A 19698-nucleotide genomic window follows, 5' to 3' on the forward strand; every position below is an offset into this window, starting at 1 on the left:
ATTTCGCCTTCATGTTTGAATGAGATCCTTGCTGGGTACAGTAATCTGGGCTGTAGGTTATTTTCTTTCCTCACTTTAAGTATGTCCTGCCATTCTTTCCTGGCCTGAAGAGTTTCTGTTGAAAGATCAACTGTTATCCTTATGGGAATCCCCTTGTGTGTTATTTGTTGTTTTTCCCTTGCTGCTTTTAATATTTGTTCTTTGTGTTTGACCTTTGTTAATTTGATTAATATGTATCTTGGGGTGTTTCGCCTTGGGTTTATCTTGTTTGGGACTCTCTGGGTTTCTTGGACTTGGGTGATTATTTCCTTCCCCATTTTAGGGAAGTTTTCAACTATTATCTCCTCAAGTATTTTCTCATGGTCTTTCTTTTTGTCTTCTTCTTCTGGGACTCCTGTGATTCGAATGTTGGGGCATTTAATATTGTCCTGGAGGTCTCTGAGATTGTCTTCATTTCTTTTAATTCGTTTTTCTTTTATCCTCTCTGATTCATTTATTTCTACCATTCTATCTTCTACTTCACTAATCCTATCTTCTGTCTCCATTATTCTACTATTTGTTGCCTCCAGAGTGCATTATTCATTATATATTGACTCTTTTTCATTTCTTCTAGGTCCTTGTTAAACCTTTCTTGCATCTTCTCAGTCCTTGTCTCCAGGCTATTTATCTGTGATTCCATTTTTATTTCAAGATTTTGGATCAATTTCACTATCATTATTCGGAATTCTTTATCAGGTAGATTCCCTACCTCTTCCTCGTTTGTTTGGTTTGGTGGGCATTTATCCTGTTCCTTTTCCTGCTGGGTATTCCTCTGTCTCTTCATCTTGTTTATATTGCTGTGTTTGGGGTGGCCTTTCTGTGTTCTGGCAGTTTGTGGAGTTCTCTTTATTGTGGAGTTGCCTCGCTGTGGGTGGGGTTGTACGGGTGGCTTGTCAAGGTTTCCTGGTTAGGGAAGCTTGTGTCAGTGTTCTAGTGGGTGGAGCTGGGTTTCTTCTCTCTGGAGTGCAATGAAGTGTCCAGTAATGAGCTATGAGATGTCAATGGGTTTGGAGTAACTTTGGAAAGCCTGTATATTGAAGCTCAGGGATGTGTTCCTGTGTTGCTGGATAATTTGCTTGGTATGTCTTGCTCTGGAACTTGTTGGCCCTTGGGTGGTGCTTGGTTTCAGTGTAGGTATGGAGGCGTTTGATGAGCTCCTGTCAATTAATATTCCCTGGAGTCAGGAGTTCTCTGGTGTTCTCAGGATTTGGACTTCAGCCACCTGCTTCTGGTTTTCATTCTTATTTTTACAGTAGTTTCTAGACTTCTCCATCTATTCAACACTGTTGATAAAACATCTAGGTTAAATATGAAAAGTTTCTCCACAGTGAGGGACACCCAGAGAGGTTCACAGAGTTACATGGAGAAGAGAAGAGGGAGGAGGGAGTTAGAGGTAACCCGAATGAGATGAGGTGGAATCAAAAGAGCAGAGAGCAAGCTAGCCAGTAATCACTTCCTTATGTGCGCTCCACAGTCTGGACTGCTAAGAGATGTTCAGGGAGTTACACAGAGAAGAGAAGAGGGAGGAAGGAGACAGAGATGGCCAGGAGGATAAAAGAAGGGAATCCAAAGGGGAGAGACAGATCCAGCCAGTAATCAGTTCCCTAAGTGTTCTCCAATGTCTGGAACACACAGAGATTCACAGAGTTGGGTAGAGAAGAGAAGAGGGAGGGAGGAGATAGAGGCGACCTGGTGGAGAAAAAGAGTCCAAAGGGGGGGAGAGCAGTCAAGCCAGTAATCTCGCTCCCAAGTAAAAATGGGTACTGAAGATTACTAGGTTCTTAAAGGTACAAAATTGGTAACAAATACCAAAAAGCAAAAATTAAAAATCTAGAGTAGAGGTTGAATTTTCAAAAATACTATATTAAAGAAAAAAAAAAAAAAAACAGTCACAAAAATTATAAATATATATATATATATGAAGTTTACTTTAAAAAATAGGGTCTCTCTTTTTTTTTTTTTTGCAAAGTAATAGGTTATAAAAATGAAAATTAAAGGAGTAATAGAGGACTTAAAATTTTTAAAAATTAAAAAAAAAAGAATGATAGTAAAAATAGTAAAAATATATCTAGGACTTTCTCTGGTGTTGTTGTGGGCAGTGTGGGGTCAGTTCATTTTTGGATAGTTCCTTGGTCCAGCTTATATTTCTCAAGATCTATAGGCCCCTTCCTATGTAGTCAGTACTAATGACAGGGTTTTAATCTATTGCACCTGTCACTTCCAAGGCGGTTCCCTTGGTTTTAGCTTCTGTTTGCTGGTCTCTTCAGTGTCTGATTTCTGCCCTGACACAAGGGGGCGGTGGTGAACACTTTTTTAGGCTCACTTGTTCAGTCATGCTGTTGGGAGGGAGGGGCGCTGCAAACAGATTAACATTGGCCTGTGCTTGCAGTGTCTCAGCCACACTGGGCCTGCCCCGGCTCACGGCACGTGTGCCCTCCCTGCCCACACTGCTCAGGCTCTAGGTTGCTCTGCCGGGAACCGTCTGAGGCTGGCCGTGGGCTGCATGCACCTCCCAGGTCTAAGCCGCTCAGGTTCAGGTACTCAGGTAGTCCTCAGAGGCCCGGACTCCATTGGGCCTGCGTTTTGTGCCCTTCCCAGGTCCGAGCAGCTCAGGTGATGAGGTGTTTGGCGAGCCCGGTTGCTGCGACTTACTGCCTCCTCCGTCCCTGCCGCTCAGTTTTCTGGGTGTACAACCAGCGCACCTTCTCAGGTGGATGTTGACCATCCAGAACCCCAAGAAGTCTTAGTTAGCAAAGAAGCCTGCTTGCAGATTGATAGATAATGTCTCTCTGGGGCTGTGATTGCCCGCTTCCGGCTCTGGCTGCCTGTCACCAGAGGTGGGTGATGGGCCGGTCTGCAGCTGGCTAGCTCTGCTCAGTCCTTTGTTCTGTGAGTGGGCCTGCGGTGTCTTAGGTTAGGGCTTTTCGCGTGGTAGCTATCCCACAGTCTGGTTTGCTAGCCCATGTTAGTTCCCTCAGATTGCTCTTGGGGCATTCAGTCCTGGTCCTTACTCTAAGCAGTGCAGCCCGCGCCTCCCTGCCCAGCCCCCGCCTGCTAGTGGCCAGCGCAGGCATCTGCGCTGCTTCTCCGCTGGGGGAGTTACCCTTGGGCTCGTAATCTGTGGGTTTTAATTATTTATTTATTTTTCCTCCCTGTTATGTTGCCCTCTGTGGTTCCAAGGCTCTCCACAGACTCGGCAGTGAGAGTGTTTCCTGGTGTTTGGAAACTTCTCTCTTTTTAAGACTCCCTTCCCGGGACGGAGCTCCATCCCTACCTCTTTTGTCTCTTTTTTTGTCTTTTATAGTTTTTCCTACCTCCTTTTGAAGACACTGGGCTGCTTTTCTGGGTGCCTGATGTCCTCTGCCGGCATTCAGAAGTTTTTTTTTGTGGGATTTATTCAGCGTTTAAATGTCCTTTTGATGAATTTGTGGGGGAGAAAGTGGTCTCCCCGTCCTATTCCTCCTCCGCCATCTTAGGACCGCCCCTGTCGGATTTCTTTTATCTGCATCTTATAGCTTTCTGCATGTAGGCCTTTTGTCTCTTTAGGTAAATTTATTCCTAAATATTTTATTCCTCTTGTTGCCATGGTGAATGGGATTGTTTCCTTAATTTTTCTTTTTGATTTTTCATTGTTAGTGTGTAAGAACGCAATGGATTTGTATATTAATTTAATATCTTGTGACTTTACTGTATTCATTGTTGTTTACAATACTGTATATACTGTATTCATTCATACTGTAGTGATTTTCTGGTGGCTTCTTTAGGGTTTTCTATACAGAGAATCAAGTCATCTGCGAACAGTGAGCATTTTACTTCTTCTTTTCCATTCTGGATTCCTTTAATTTATTTTTCTGATTGCTGTGGCTAGGACTTCCAAAATTATGTTGAATAATAGTGGCGAGAGTGGGTACCCTTGTATTGTTCCTGATTTTAGAGGAAATGCTTTTGATTTTTCACCACTGAGGATAATGTTTGCTTTGGGTTTCTCATATATGGCCTTTATTATGTGAGGTATGTTGCTTCTATGTCTATTTTTGGAGAGTTTTTTTTTTTTTATCATAAATAGGTGTTGAATTTTGTCAAAGGCTTTCTTTGCATCTTTTGAGATGATCGTATGGTTCTTATTTTTCAATTTGTATCACATTGACTGATTTGCATATATTGGAGAATCCTCATCCCTGGAATAAAAACCACTTGATCATGATGTATCATCTTTTTAATGTATTGTTGAGTTCTGTTGGCTATAATTTTGTTGAGGATTTTTGCATCTATGTTCATCAGTGATGTTGGCCTATAATTTTGTTTTTTTGTGGCATCTTTGTCCATTTTTTTGGTATCAGGGTGATGGTGGCCTCGTAGATGGGTTTGAGAGTTTTCCTTCCTCTGCAATTTTATGGAAGAGTTGAGCAGGACAGGTGTTAGCTCTTCTCTATACTTTTGGTGGAATTTTCCTGTGAAGCCATTTGGCCCTGGGCTTTTGTTTGTTGGAAGATTTTTTATTACAGTTTCAATTTCTGTGCTTGTGATTGATCGGTCCATATTTTCTGTTTCTTCCTGGTTCAGTTTTGGAAGGTTATACTTTTCTAAGAATTTGTCCATATCTTCCAAGTTGTCCATTTTATCAGCACATAGTTGTTTATAGTAGTCTCGTATGATCCTTGGTTAGGAGAATTTTAATAGTAGGTAAAGTGTATTAAAGTCTCCATCCCATCATGACCCCATCTGACAAGTTCCTGCCCATTTATCATTGTTTTTTGACTTCTTAAGTGTCTTTCCAGGATTTCTTTATGCATATGTGGAACTATGTGTTTTGTTTTTTTTTCTTACCGCTTTTACACAAATGGTGGTGTGTTCTATGCACTGTTCTGTATCTTGACTTTTTCCTTAATGTGTCTCAGAGACATGTCCATGTCAGTATCTGGAGAGTTTCTTTTTAAAAAATAACTGTGTAGTATTGCATTGGATGAATTTATTCAACTGTTTCCTTGTTGATGGATATTTAGATTATTTCCATTCCTTTGTTAAAATAAACAGTGCTTCCATGAATAATCTTATAGACATTTTTTCATGCATGAAAGTGAATCTGTAGGATATATCCTTAGGAGTGGAATTGTTGGCTCAAAGGACATACACATACGTTTGCAGCTTTGATAGATATTTTCAAATTGCTTCCCAAAGGAGTTTTTCCAGTTATACTGCTACAAATCTCACAGATATACACTATTGACAAATTTGGGAGGGTGCCTATCTTTTTAAGAAACAGACAGATAGTTTAAATTTCTGGTTTTCTGTATGAGTGATGTTGATACCTTTCATATATTTAATAGCTCATTTTCCATTTTTGTGAATTGTCTCTTCCAGTCCTTCGCTCTTTTTACTATTTCACTGTTGGACTTCTGATCTTTTCTCTGGTTGATTTGTAAGAGATTATATTTTATATTTTTTTCCCAATTTATTTTCTTTTAATTTTTCCTATAGTTTTTATGTCAGAAAGTGTTGTTATTATTTGGTTAAATTTAGCAATCCATTAAAGGTATTTCTGGCTTCTGGTTGTTGAAGAGCCTGATCCTAGGCCTTGTCTATCCATCCTTTATATACTAGTTTCCATTTGCTAATTCCAAACTCCCACAGCATCCCTTCACCATCTCCCCACCCCCTTGGCAAACAGAAGTCTGTTCTGTTTATCTGTGAGTCTGTTTCCATTTCATGGATAATTCATGTATGTCATATTTTAGATGTCACATATGTGATATCATATGATATTTTTCTCTTTACTTGACTTAGTATGATAACCTCTGTCCATCCATGTTGCTGCAAATGCCATTCTTTCATTCTTTTTTACATTTGAGAAGGCTTTCTTGCATTTCTAAAAAGTAGTTTTATCACCCAGGTGTTTGTCCCTGGAGACTTTAGTCCTACACTTTCTTTGAAAAGTATTTGAGAGGTCTTTCACGTCTCTGTTTTAATGTATAGATCACGTCTCCATTCCTTCTATTGAAGAACTGGACCACTTGACCTTTAGGGTTTACCACTGTGACTTTCGCTGATTGCACACTCATTGTGCAGCTCAATAGTCCCTCTGTGTTCATTACCTTGTTTAAAAACAGCTTTATTGAAGTATAACTTACATACTATAACTGCACATATCTAATGTGTACAGTTTGATACCATATACCCATGATACCCATGAAACACCACCAGCATCAGGAGAGTAAACACATTTATTACCCCAGAGTTCCCTGTGGCCCTCTGTAATTTCCTCCTTCTCCCACTCATATCTCCTCCGCAAATAATACCTGCTTTCTGTCATTCTAGGTGAGTTTGTGTTTTCTGAGATTTTATGCAAATGGAATCATGCAACATGCATTCTGGTTTTTGCCTGGCCTCTCCCACTCAGCATAGTTACTTTGAGACTCGTCTGTATTGTTGCATGTATTGATAGCTCCTCCTTTTTATTGCTCAGTAGTGATCCACTGCATGGGTCTCCACTCTCCACTGTTGTTTATCCATTCACTCATTGATCGAAGTCTGGATTGTTTCCAGTTTTGTGTCCCTTGCATTTCTTGCAAATTGGCAGCTGGATCCAGAGATTTGGCAGACTCAGGTTCAGCCTGTAGAAGGCACAGAACATTCGGGGCTGGTTCCTCTCCTGCTGTGACAGTCACAGCCATAGGTGCTCAATGCCAGCAGCTGTTAATTCATGGGTGGAGTTTCAGGTCTACAACTTATTTTTCATGTATAAGTTGGAACACTCCATAAAGAGCTGCTTCCCCTCATCCTCTACTTGGTTACCTAGTGGTACGCCTCATATAAGGCAGCATAAATCCTGTATTTTTTTCCTTAATTTACCTGTTTTCAAGGGATCCATTCTATCCCTTAATTCTTTGTATAAAATTTGTTTTCTCTTGGGAAACTGGTTATTTCTTCTCTTCTGTTATCACTGTTTCGAAATTTCTGATGTATATCAGCATAGGTCTATTTTCTTCCATCAAGGTGGAAGGTTTTCAGTCTTGAAAAACTTTTAGTTCTAGAAAATGGTACACCCTTTTCTTCCTTGATTCCCTTCTTTCCAGTTTATTCTCTTTCTGTGACTTCTCTTGTTCCGATTTCCCACCTGCTGGATTGGTTTTCTGTTTTCTTATCCTTTATCTTTTTGTTCTACATTTTCTGGGAAATTTCCTGAACTTTATTTTCTAACTCTACAGTTCAGCTTATCATTTCTGCCATCAGATTTTTATATTCCAGGAGTGATTTCTTTTCTGTGGTGGTGGTTGGACATAGCTTCCTCTTTTTGTTTCGTGAATGCAGCACCTTCTCCCTGAAAACAATGTTTTTAAATAATGTTCTCTTCTAGTACTGTGTCTCTTTTCTACAAGTTATCTGTTTATCTGCTTGTGGGTTTGACTTTTCATTGTAGAGATTTTCTTCGAATGTCTGAGAATCTGTGGATGTGTGGTCATACTTATGAGTAGATCATAATCTGGTAAGTTTACTTAAGTGTCAGTGTCTTTCCTATTTCTTCCTGGATTGATCCCTAGAGAAGGATGTTTGGATCTTTATGTTTTGTGAAAATGGTATTCTTGCAATCTAAGTGGGGAAAAGAAGGCTGGGGAGGTCTCAACTTTTAATGTGCATAGTTTTACTCAGAGTCTGTTTTCAGCCTGGTAGCCCTTCATGGTCAACTCTTGCCATAGTCTAGAGACTCTGTGTTCCCCATGCCAGAGAACACCTCCATTCTTATTCCACAGTTTGGGAGAGACTGTTACCTGTTGCATTGAATTGGGGAAGGAATCTCAGATCTGTTTATTTAATTTGCAGGTAATCCTCTTGTTTTTAGCCTCATCTTTGCATCCCTTTTCAAAGCTACCTGGGCCAACAATTCCTTAGTCTTTTGGGGGCCCTGAAGTATAAATTAGATTGCCACTGTGCTTTCTCTGTTGCTGGCATTCTTCAGTCTATTATCAGTATATGACTCATCTGAAGATTTTATTAAAAATGCTGATTGATTCAACAGCTCCAAGTTGGAGCCTGAGATTCTGTATTTATAATAAGCTCCTTGCTGCTGTTGTTTAGTTGCTAAGTCATGTCTGACTCTTTGCAACCCCGTGGAGTGTAGCCCACCAGGCTCCTCTGTCCATGGGATTTCCCAGGCAAGAATACTAGAGTGAGTTACCATTTTCTTCTCCAAGGGATCTTCCCAACCCAGAGATCGAACCTGAGTCTCCTGCTTGGCGGGCAGATTCTGTTCAATTGAGCCACCTAGGAAGCCCATAGCAAGCTCCAATGTGATACTTATGTTCCTGTTCCTGTTTTCTTGGAAAGGAAAGAAACAGCTTCAATGGAGGTTGTGTCATAGTTTATATAGCCAATTTCCTGTTGCTGAATATTTAAATTAATTCTAGATTTTTACTTTTAAATTTAATATTGTGAGATGAAAGCGTTAAAAATAAATAAAACATACCCATTTCCATGTTCGGTTTGAATTTTGAAAGATGTATATTAACTTGTTGAACCACCATCTCAATCCAAATAAATTACATCTTCATCTCTACAAAAAAGTTCCCTGGTGCCTCTGCCCCAGCCTGGCCCTAGGTTTCTACTGATGGTCTGTCTGACCCTATAGATTAGTTCTGCTCTTCTATAATTCCATATAATTGGAATTATACAGTCTGTACTATTTTGTGTTAGGATGTTTTCTTTCAGCATGTTTTTTCAATTTATCCCTGTGTAGCATGTATCAGTACTTTATTCCTTTAGTCCTGTTCTACTGCTATTCTACTTTCTATCCATAAAAAGTATATTCTATGGGTATACTAGCCATTCTTGGTGGCTCAGAGGGTAAAGCATCTGCCTGCAATGCAGGAGACCCAGGTTTGATTCCTGGGTCAGGAAGATCCCCTGGAGAAGGAGATGGCAACCCACTCCAGTACCGTTGCCTGGAAAATCCCATGGATGGAGAAGCCTGGTAGCCTACAGTCCATGGGGTCGCAAGGACTGAGCAACTTCACTTCACCTCATGGGTATACTACTGTTTAGGTGGTGCTAGTGGTGAAGAATCCACCTGCCAATGCAGGAGACAAAAAAAAGACTTGGGTTTGATCCCTGGGTCTTGCCTGAAGAATCCTGTGGACAGAGGAGGAGCCTGATGGGCTGTGGTCCGTAGGGTTGCAAAGAGTCAGCCATCACTGAAGCAACTTAACACACAGTTTGTTTATCCATTCGCCTGTTGGTGGATGTGTGGTGTGGGTTTTGGAGCCATGATGAATCAAGCTGCCACACACGTTTGTGTCCAAGTCTCTCTTTGTGGACATACATCTTCATTTTTCTTGGGTGAATACCTAGGAGGAGGATTATTGGATAAAATGGTAATCAAATGTTAACGATGTTGAGAAATCTGCAAACTGTTTAAACACTTTCAGATTGTTCTACATTCTTGTCAACACACATATTGTCAGTCTTTAAATTTTAGCTCCTCTAGTGGGTACGCAACAGTATCTCATGTGGTCTTTGTTTCCTGAACACGTCTGTTCAGATCTTCGGCCCATTTTTTGAAAGGCTAATTATCTTAGAGTTATAAGAGTCTGTTTTTATTCTGGATCTAAGTCATTGATAAGATAACTCTGAATATCATCTCACTGTAAAGTCTGTAGCTTTTGTTTTTCTTAACTATGCTTTTAAAGAGAAGTAAATATTTGCTTTTTAACTGAGTCCAATTTATCAGCCTGCGTGTGTGCATGAACACATGTGCACATGCTGAGAAAGCCTTGACTACTGTTGTGGATGTCCATTTGTTTCTGAGTCACCAAGTCATGTCCAGCTCTTTGTGGCCCTATGGACTGCAGTGTACTAGGCTTCCCTGTCCTTCACTGTCTCCTAGAGTTGGCTCAAACCAGAGTCCATTGAGTCAATGATGCCATCCAACCATCTCATCTTCTGTCGTCCCCTTCTCCTCCTGCCTTCAGTCTTTCCCAGTATCAGAGTCTTTTCCAGTGAGTCAGCTCTTCACATCAGGTGGCCAAAGTATTGGAGCTGTAGCATCAGTCCTTCCAATGAATATTCAGGGTTGATTTCCTTTAGTATTGACTGGTTTGATGTCCTTGCTGTCCAAGAAGAGTCTTCTCCAACACCACAGTTCAAAAGCATCAATTCTTCGGTGCTCAGCCTTGGTCCAGTGCTCACATCCATACATGACTACTGGAAAAGCCATAGCTTTGACTATTCAGGACATTTGTCAGCAAAGTGATGTCTCTGCTATTTAATACACTGTCTAGGTTTGTCATAGCTTTTCTTCTAAGGAGCAAGAGTCTTTTAATTTCATGGCTGTAGTCACTGTCCACAGTAATTTTGGAGTCCAAGAAGATAAAATCTGTCGCTGTTTCCCCCATCTATATGACATGAAGTGTTGGGACCAGATGCGATGATCTTAGTTTTTTGAATGTTGAATTTTAAGCCAGCATTTTCACTCTCCTTAACCCTCATCAAGAGGCTCTTTAGTTCCTCTTCGCTTTCTGCCATTAGAGTGATATCATCGTATCTGAGTGTTGGTATTTCTTTCCGCAGTCTTGATTCTAGCTTGTCATTCATCCAGCCCAGCGTTTCACATGATGTACTCTGCATGTAAGTTAAATAAGCAGGGTGACAATGTATCCTTGACATACTCCTTCCCCGGTTTGGAACCAGTCCATTGTTCCATGTCCAGTTCTAACTGTTGCTTCTTGATCTGCGTACAGGTTTCACAGGAGACAGGTGAGGTGGTCTGATATTCCCATCTCTAGGCATTTTCCACAGTTTGTTGTGATCTACACAGTCAAAGACTTTACTGTAGTCAGTGAAGCAGAAGTAGATATTTTTCTGGAATTCTCTTGCTTCTATGATCCAGCAGATGTTGACAATTTGATCTCTGATTTCTCTACCTTTTCTAAATCCACCTTGAACATCTGGAAGTTCTTGGTTCACATACTGTTGAAGCCTAGCTTGAAGGATTTTGAGCATTACCTTGCTAGCATGTGAAATGAGCGCAATTGTATGGTACTTTGAACATTCTTTGGCATTGCCCTTCTTTGGAATTGGAGTGAAAGCTGACCTTTTTCAGTCTTGCAGCTACTGCTGAGTTTTCCAAATTTGCTGGCATATTGAATGCAGCACTTAACAGCATCATCTTTTAGGATTTGAAATAGCTCAGCTGGAATTCCATCACCTCCACTAGCTTTGGGTCACGCTCCCCCAAATTCTTATCTATCTGAAATGCAACTTCATTTGGAAATAGGTTTTGCAGATGTAATGAAGATAAGCTCATACCAGAATAAGGTAGGGCCCTGAATGCAGTGACCAGGGTTCTTACAAGAAGAGGGGAGGACACACAGAGACAACACAGGGGAGCAGTCCGTGTGAAGATGGAGGCAGAGACAGGTGTCCCGCGGGTACAAGCCGAGGAGTGCCATGAGTCTCCAGAGACTGCAAGAGGCAGGGAAGGATGCTCCTCTAGAGCTGTAAGGAAGCACAGCCGTGCTGAGACCTTGATTTCAGGTTTCTGGCCCCCAGAACTGTGAGAAAATTAATTTCTGTTGTTGTGACTACCCAGTGGTAATTTTTTATGGCAGCCCTTGGAAACTAATACACCTACTGGGATCACAAAGATCTTCTGTATTCTTCTACAAATTTCAGCTTCACTTCTACAGTTAGCCTTATAATCCATTTGGAGTTTATTTTTGTGGATATGGATATATCCATATGGATATCCATTTTCCAGCACCATTTTTAGAAAATACCATCCTTCCCCTTCTTAATTAACTTGTCCTTTTATTGAGAATCAACCGACCATAAATGTGTGAGTCTACTGGATTCTCTTCTGGTCCATTGATTTATAGAACTATCCTTACAGAAATGTTGCTCAGTTGTTGCCGACTCTATGTGACCCCATGGAATGTAGCCCTTCAGGCTTCTCTGTCCATTGAATTTTCCAGGGAAGAATACTGGAGTGTGTTGCCATTTCCTACTCCAAGGAATCTTTCCAACCCAGAGATCGAACCTGTGTCTGTTGTGTTTCCTGCATTGGTAGGCGGATTCTTTACCACTGGGAATCCCATCCTTATGCTAATGCTGCTGCTACTAAGTCACTTCAGTCGTGTCTGACTGTGTGTGACCCTGTGGACAGCAGCCCACCAGGCTCCTCTGTCTCTGGGATTCTCCAGGCAAGAATACTGGAATGGGTTGCCATTTCCTTCTCCAATGCATGCATGCATACATGCTAAGTCACTTCAGTCCTGTCTGACTGTGTGTGACCCTGTGGACAGCAGCCCACCAGGCTCCTCTGTCCACTGGATTCTCTAGGCAAGGATACTGGAGTGGGGTGCCATTTTCTTCTCCCCCTTATGCTAATACTCCCTTTTTATTTCTGTACCTTTATAACAGTTCTTAAAATCAGGTAATGTAAGTTCACCAACTTTGTTCTTAAAAATTATTTTGGCTCTGTTGGGTCCTTTATATTTCCATATAAATTGTAGAATCAGCTTGCCAATTTCTACAAAAAAACTTGCTGAGTCTTACAATCCATCATAAATGCCTTCATTGATTTAGATCTTCTTTAATTTCTTTCTGCAATGTCTTTATTTATAAGTGTAAAGGGCTTTTAAAATTATGTGTGACACAGACAAAATTATATGTCAATACATTTTTGAGGAATTTAACATGTTCTGATTCCTTCCACTGCCAGTCACCATAGTTCCTCCAGTGTTTGAGTCATAATCTTCAAGATAGCCTTTAAAAAGAACTTCTGCTCAGTCCACAGTTGTCAGTCCAGAATTCTTTGAGGTCACCTTCTTTGATCTCCAGTGGGATATGGACACACTTCAAAAATTCCCCACCTGTAACCTTTGGGATCCAAAATCACTGCAGATGGTGACTGCAGCCATGAAATTAAAAGACGCTTACTCCTTGGAAGGAAAGTTATGACCAACCTAGATAGCATATTCAAAAGCAGAGATATTACTTTGCCAACAAAGGTCCGTCTAGTCAAGGCTATGGTTTTTCCAGTGGTCATGTATGGATGTGAGAATTGGACTGTGAAGAAAGCTGAGTGCCGAAGAATTGATGCTTTTGAACTGTGGTGCTGGAGAAGACTCTTGAGAGTCCCTTGGACTGCAAGGAGATCCAACCAGTCCATCCTAAAGGAGACCAGTCCTGGGTGTTCATTGGAAGGACTGATGCTGAGGCTGAAACTCCAGTACTTTGGCTACCTCATGCGAAGAGTTGACTCATTGGAAAAGACCCTGATGCTGGGAGGGATTGGGGGCAGGAGGAGAAGGGGATGACAGAGGATGAGATAGCTGGATAGCATCACCGACTTGATGGACGTGAGTTTGAGTGAACTCCAGGAGTTGGTGATGGACAGGGAGGCCTGGCGTGCTGCGATTCATGGGGTCGCAAAGAGTCGGACACAACTGAGCGACTGAACTGAACCTTTGGGATCCAGTTTTCTCAAGTAATTTATCTTAGGACCATGTTTAGGGTCAGAGGAGACAGATCTGATTGGTTCTTAATTTTGCACACCCTCTAAACATTCATAAAGTTGAAATCATATTCACTCCTAAGCTATCACATCCTAGGACAGATCACTGGGCTATGCCAGTACCTTTTGAAGTACAGACATTATGTCCTCAAAATGAAAAGTCTTAAAAAAACAAGCCATCCTTGTTTCATGTCAACACTAAAATTAGAGTACTGAATCAATATAATCATTTCTCTCATAGTTTATGCTTTTAAATTATCAACTCTGGAAGCAACCTTTGTGTGTATCAGAACCCACATTACTTGAATCTGTTTTAGGTATCATGTTCCTTCTTATCTGTATCAAAATTGATGCTGAACAGTGAGTTCTAAGTTGCAAAAGAGGATTTAGTTTTGTACCTGTCTATAAGTTTTTGTCCACAAATGATACAAAAGCACACACAAGTGCTATTTCTGAGTGTTTAAGATATTCAGAATACTGTGCTTGCATGTGGCTTGTTAAACTTAGCCCTACGTTTTTCATATTTTTAATGCTATGGAAAATGTGATTTCATTTTCCTATACCACTGGTATATAGAAATTGATTTAAAAAATTAATCTGCAACCTTGCTAAATTCACTTATTTTAGTAGCTCTTACTGCAGACTTTCTAAGTACATGATCATATCACTCATGATTAAAGACAGTTTTACGTCTTTCCCATATACATGCCTTTTATTTCTTCTTAATGACTTCCTGTGTTAGCTAAGACTTATAATGAAATGTTGAAGAGGGTTGGAGGGTGGACATCCTTGCATGGCTCCTGATTGTAGGGGAAAAGCACCACTCTTTCAGCATTTGGCTTTTTCATTGATGCTTTTTATCTGGTTGGGAAGTTCCCTTCTCTTTGTTTTTGTGAGAGTGTTTTTTTATCATGTTGGGTTTTGTTAAGTGCCTTTTCTACATCTATTCAGATGATCATATAGTTTTTCTCCTTTATTCTGTTAACATGATGAATTACATTGATTTTCTAGTGTTAAACCAAGATTGCATTAGCTATGGTGTATTAGGTTATATTATTATTTTTGTATATTAATGAATTTAATTTCATAGCATATGTTTTGTTAAGGATTTTTGCCTCATATTCTTGCGGGATGGTACTTTGTAACTCAGTTTTCTTGAAATGTCTTTGCTTTGGTCTTGTAAAGTAAGTTGGAAGGTGTTTCTCTCTTCTGTTCTCTTTGGTATTTCTTCCTTAAATGTTTGGCAGAATTCATCTGTGCAAACATCTGAGCCTAAAATTTTCTTTGTGGGAAGGTTTTTAAGTACAAAATCAATTTCTTTAATAGGAATTTAAAAAACTGTTGATATATTTATTTTTACTAGGTTGGGTCTTCATCACTGCACAGGCTTTTCTCTAGTTGCAGCACAGGGGGCTGCTCGCTAGTTGCAGTGCAAGGGCTTCTCATCAGGGCCGCTTCTCTTGTTGCCAACATCAGGCTCCAGAACACGTGGGCTCAGTAGTTGCGGCTGAACGCACTGCTCACGGGGCTTCAGTCGCTACGGCTCCTGTCACGGGGCTTCAGTCGCTACGGCTCCTGTGCTCTGGAGCTTGCTGCTCAGCCCATGAGATCTTCCCAGATCAGGGATTGAACTCGTGTCTCCTGCATTGTCAGGCGACTTCTCTACCACTGAGCCACCGGGAAGCCCTATGAGCCCTATTTTTTTAAGGGATCTTTTTGAATGAGTTTTGGTAGGTTATGTCTTTCCAGAAATTTGTGTGTTTCATCACAGTTGTCTCATTTATTGGAATAAAATTATTCTCAATAGTCCCCTATTATCTTTATAATATTTGTAGGATCTGTACTGAGGCCCTCTCTTTCCTAATTTTCCTAAGTGTCTTTCTCAGTTTGGTTGGAGGTTTACAGTTTTATTGTTTTTTTTGTTTGTTTGTTTCAAAGAACCAGCTTTTGACTGTTTTTTCTGTTGTGTTTTAAAATTTCTGTTGTTTTCTGCTCTTTATTATAGCCTTCCCTTGGTTACTTTGGGATTTACTTTACTCTTTTTTTTTGGCCGCACTGTGAACCATGTGAGATCTTAGTTCCCTGACCAGGGATTGAACCTAGACCCTCAGCAGAAAGAGTGCAGAGTCCTAATCTGCACTCCAGGGAACTCCCTTACTTTTCTTTTTCTTAAGGTGAAAATTTGGGTCACTGAGTCAAGACCTTCTCTTCCAATATAGGCCAGTATAAGAATGTCAGAACAACACAGTGCAAAAGCAATTAGTTTAGTGGAAATTAAAACTGAATTTTTATTTTCCTGATTTTCTTATATTTGCATTGCTGCTTTTCAAAATTATTTTTTCTACTATAGATTTATAAATTCTGATAATATAAATAATACATGCTACTCCTTAAGGAAATGTTAAGGGTCCAGAGAATTACAAGGCATTTTAAGTGTCAGGATAGGCCATAACATATAATCATGAATCCTTCCAGCTTGATATAACTGTCTCCTTGTTTACACTGTCCATCCGTTCTGAATCCCCGGGGGCTTTGCTGCTCTGCCGCACACAGTCACTCAAGAACCCGGGTTGACAGGTCCCACTGTGTTGAGCTATACTGTCTGGAATACATGCCATCGATTCCCTGTGTAACCTGAGGAAGAGTACCCTGAGGGACTCTGCTCTGCTCCTATGGGTACCAGTAATCTACATAGTCACTCTTACTTGGAAAGCTCGTTCACATAAGTTAGATCCCCTTCTACATTTCCAGTTGTGAGCTGAGCCATAATTGTGGCTTCCTGAAGAGTTTGAAGTCAGACAAGGTTAAACTTCAAGCTTTAACAGTTAACAGTCATGCATCCCAGGGAAATGTGCTGGTTAACCCCCGAGCGTTTCCTCATAGGAAAAAATGCCTACTTTTCATGATGCTAGTAAGGCTTAGGAAAAAAGTATGTGAAAACCCTGGACAAGGCTAATACATTATTTCTCCCACAGGCTTTCTTCGCTCAGGAGGTTCAGCAAATCCAGCTACAGCCTAATCTAATTTTCTGTATAACAATAGACCAGAATGTTAGCTGTGCTCATCTTCCCATCCTGTTAATGCAGACGGTTTTGTTAAATTTTTCTGTGATTGTGTAACACAGCTATTTGATTGTAATAATGCTATGAAGTTATATACCTTTTTTGTTTTACTCTCAAACTTTCATTAACGTACAGCAGACTCTACAAAAGCTACATGTGTGATATTGCAGCTGATTTTTATAGATGAGAATTCAGCTGCCTGCTGTTGAGCCAGATACTGAAGTAATTTGTGAAATGTGAAAGAGTGCAACTGTGCTCACTCAGTTTTTCTGTTTGGGAAAAGAATTTTTCACTTAAAAAAAATGTTATGTTAACATGAAACAAGTGTCAAAAGGTCCTGAAACAAAACAATTGAGAACTGCTAGTTAGGCTCTGAACCTGTGGGTGAAGACTGCCGTGTGAGCAGGATTCCTGTTATCCACACTTGTATCTCAGGGTCTTTGATGACTTCATCCAAGTATCAGGGTCTCCAGCAGTGATACAGAACCCGCCTGCCAATGCAGGAGACCCAAGAGACTCAGGTTCAATTCCTAGGCCAGGAAGATCCCCTGGAGGAGGAAATGGTAACCCACTCCAGTATTCTTGCTTGGAGAATCCCATGGACAGAGGAGCCTGGCGGGCTACAGTCCATGGTGTCTCAAAGAGTTGGACATGCAGAAAGAAAAACACCAATATGGTACATTAATGCATACATATGGAATTTAGAAAGATAGTAACGATGACCCTATATGCAAGACAGCAAAAGAGACACAGATATAAAGAACAGACTTTTGGACTCTGGGAGAAGGTGAGGGTGGGATGATTTGAGAGAATAGCATTGAAAGATGTATATTACCATATGTGAAATAGATCACCAGTCCAGGTTCGATGCATGAAACAGGGCACTCAAAGCCAGTGCACTGGGACAACCCTAAGGGATGGGATGCGGAGGGAGGTAGGGGGGTGTTCCGGATGGGGGACACATGTCCACCCATGGCTGATTCACATTAATCTATGGCAAAAACTACTACAATATTGTAAAGTAATTAGCCTCCAATTAAAATAATTTTTAAAAACATTAAAAAAAAACTGAACACATGTGCACACCCACACACATAATCTAAGTATCTCTTTTCTTCCTTTTGCTGGAAAAAAGATTATAAACAATTAGTTACTTGCTCTAATCTCACAAATAGTTTTTCTAAGCAGAGATCTGGAGGCAGTTGCACTGAGCTGCAATTATTTAGATGGCTATTAATCATGGTTATTTTTGTTTTCTTTCACCACAGCTTATTTGCATGGCGTTTTGGTGTGCCAGGAACAAAAAATAAGATAATTAAAGGCAGTGAAACTGAAGTAAAATAGGAAGATCATCAGCCAAGAAGGGCCTATTGGAGGAAGCAGAGTAAGTATAGTGTGTCATTAAGAATTCGTTGGGTTGTATTAATACATGGGAAAGCAGAGATTGGGTCAGTGAAAAGAAATAATGTTTTGTTTCTCTCAGGCCTAGGCTGCTAATACTTCTAAACTGGCCAGATCACACAGCAAGCCCAAAGATGCCTTGAAAAGGACTTGCACATTAACTTCCTAAGTTGTATAAGAGCATGACTTGATTCATAAGTAGTCTAAAACATCATGCAGGAAAGGATCGTATCTTAATAAATCTGAATCCTAGTAGTCAAGGGAATACTGGGGACAGGTAACCTATCAAAGGACTTTTGTCCAACAAAATACTGCAATTTAAAATACTTTCAGTGGTTTCTGGAGGACGTGGGGTGTAACATTTTCACCTAAGAAAGTTTTGGTTTCCACGTCATTTTCCAACATACTTCCCTTTGACTGCTAAAAAGTAATAAAAATTGCCTTAATTGCTTGTCTTCCCTGGGTCTTGTTTTTCTTGCCTCTGAAGTTTCTTACAGCTCTGTGATTCTCTTACATACGCCATTTTAAACTTGTCTCCTCTCTTCCAATCTTCTTTTGAAGAGATTCCTGATTTGTGACTCCTTGGCTGGGGCTGCCCTGCTCCTTCCTCTTCTCTGACCCTCCTTCGCCCCTGGGAGACACTCAGGGTTACTTCCCTGCTGTGGGGACCTGTCTTTCTCAAGCAGCTCCCCTCAGAGACTCAGTGGTGAAGTGGAAACTTGGCAAGCAGTCCTTGGATGTTTCCTACTTAAACACGATTCCTTAGCCATACTTTCTGAGTTTTGGGTAGGAGTTATAAAGGATACAGTCATTTTATACTGATGATTCTTTCTTTTAATCCTAAACATACCTTTTAAAAGTAGGTCTTTATGAACCCATACCATTTCCCTTCCCCTGCCCCATTCCCAACATCTGCTATTTAAAATTAAGCCAATTCTTTCCTTGGCACAAGGAGGAGTTCATATGGTCTTATCATTCCACCCAGGTTTCCTTACCCAAAGCCAGTAGCATTCGTCAGGGTGGTAGCCATGATTCTGTGCCCTGGTGTATCAAATCTGGAATGGAACTTTTTTGAGAGGGTAAAGTTTATAGTGTATTTTGAGTATAGTTTAAAAAAATTGAGCATACACCCAGAACTTGTTTGATTTGTTCTTTCATAACATATTAGAGAAGGCAGTGGCACCCCACTCCAGTACTTTTGCCTGGAAAATCCCATGGACGGAGGAGCCTGGTAGGCTGCAGTCCATGGGGTCACTGAGGGTTGGACACGACTGAGCGACTTCCCTTTCACTTTTCACTTTCATGCATTGGAGAAGGAAATGGCAACCCACTCCAGCACTCTTGCCTGGAAAATCTCATGGGCGGAGGAGCCTGGTAGGCTGCAGTCTATGGGTTCGCGAAGAGTCAGACACGACTGAGCAACTTCACACTTTCATTTTATAACATATAGTTATGGAAATAGGTATTGGATGATTTTTATAGTTATCTTTACATATATAGATGTGTGTGTAAATAGGTACATTATTTGTGTGCCTTAATGACAAGGTGATGCTTTCTAAGGCCCACTGGACTTCACATTCCAGGATGTCTGGCTCTAGGTCAGTGATCACACCATTGTGATTATCTGGGTCGTGAAGATCTTTTTTGTACAGTTCTTCTGTGTATTCTTGCCACCTCTTCTTAATATCT

General features: G+C 40.6%; 1 protein-coding gene across 2 annotated transcripts in view; it reads left to right on the top strand.

The window, feature by feature from the left end:
- The window catches only part of GPR160 (G protein-coupled receptor 160), a 75006-nt gene that overhangs the window by 45336 nt on the left and 9972 nt on the right, over positions 1 to 19698 (top strand). For both annotated transcript variants that reach the window (XM_010835230.1, XM_010835229.1), the window contains exon 2: positions 17877 to 17992. The gene's annotated coding sequence lies outside the window, so the exon portion shown is untranslated. The remainder of the gene's footprint in view (positions 1 to 17876; positions 17993 to 19698) is intronic.

Source organism: Bison bison, unplaced genomic scaffold (assembly GCF_000754665.1).
Source record: "Bison bison bison isolate TAMUID 2011002044 unplaced genomic scaffold, Bison_UMD1.0 scf7180017864040, whole genome shotgun sequence".
In the NCBI taxonomy this organism is placed as follows: Eukaryota; Metazoa; Chordata; class Mammalia; order Artiodactyla; family Bovidae; genus Bison; species Bison bison.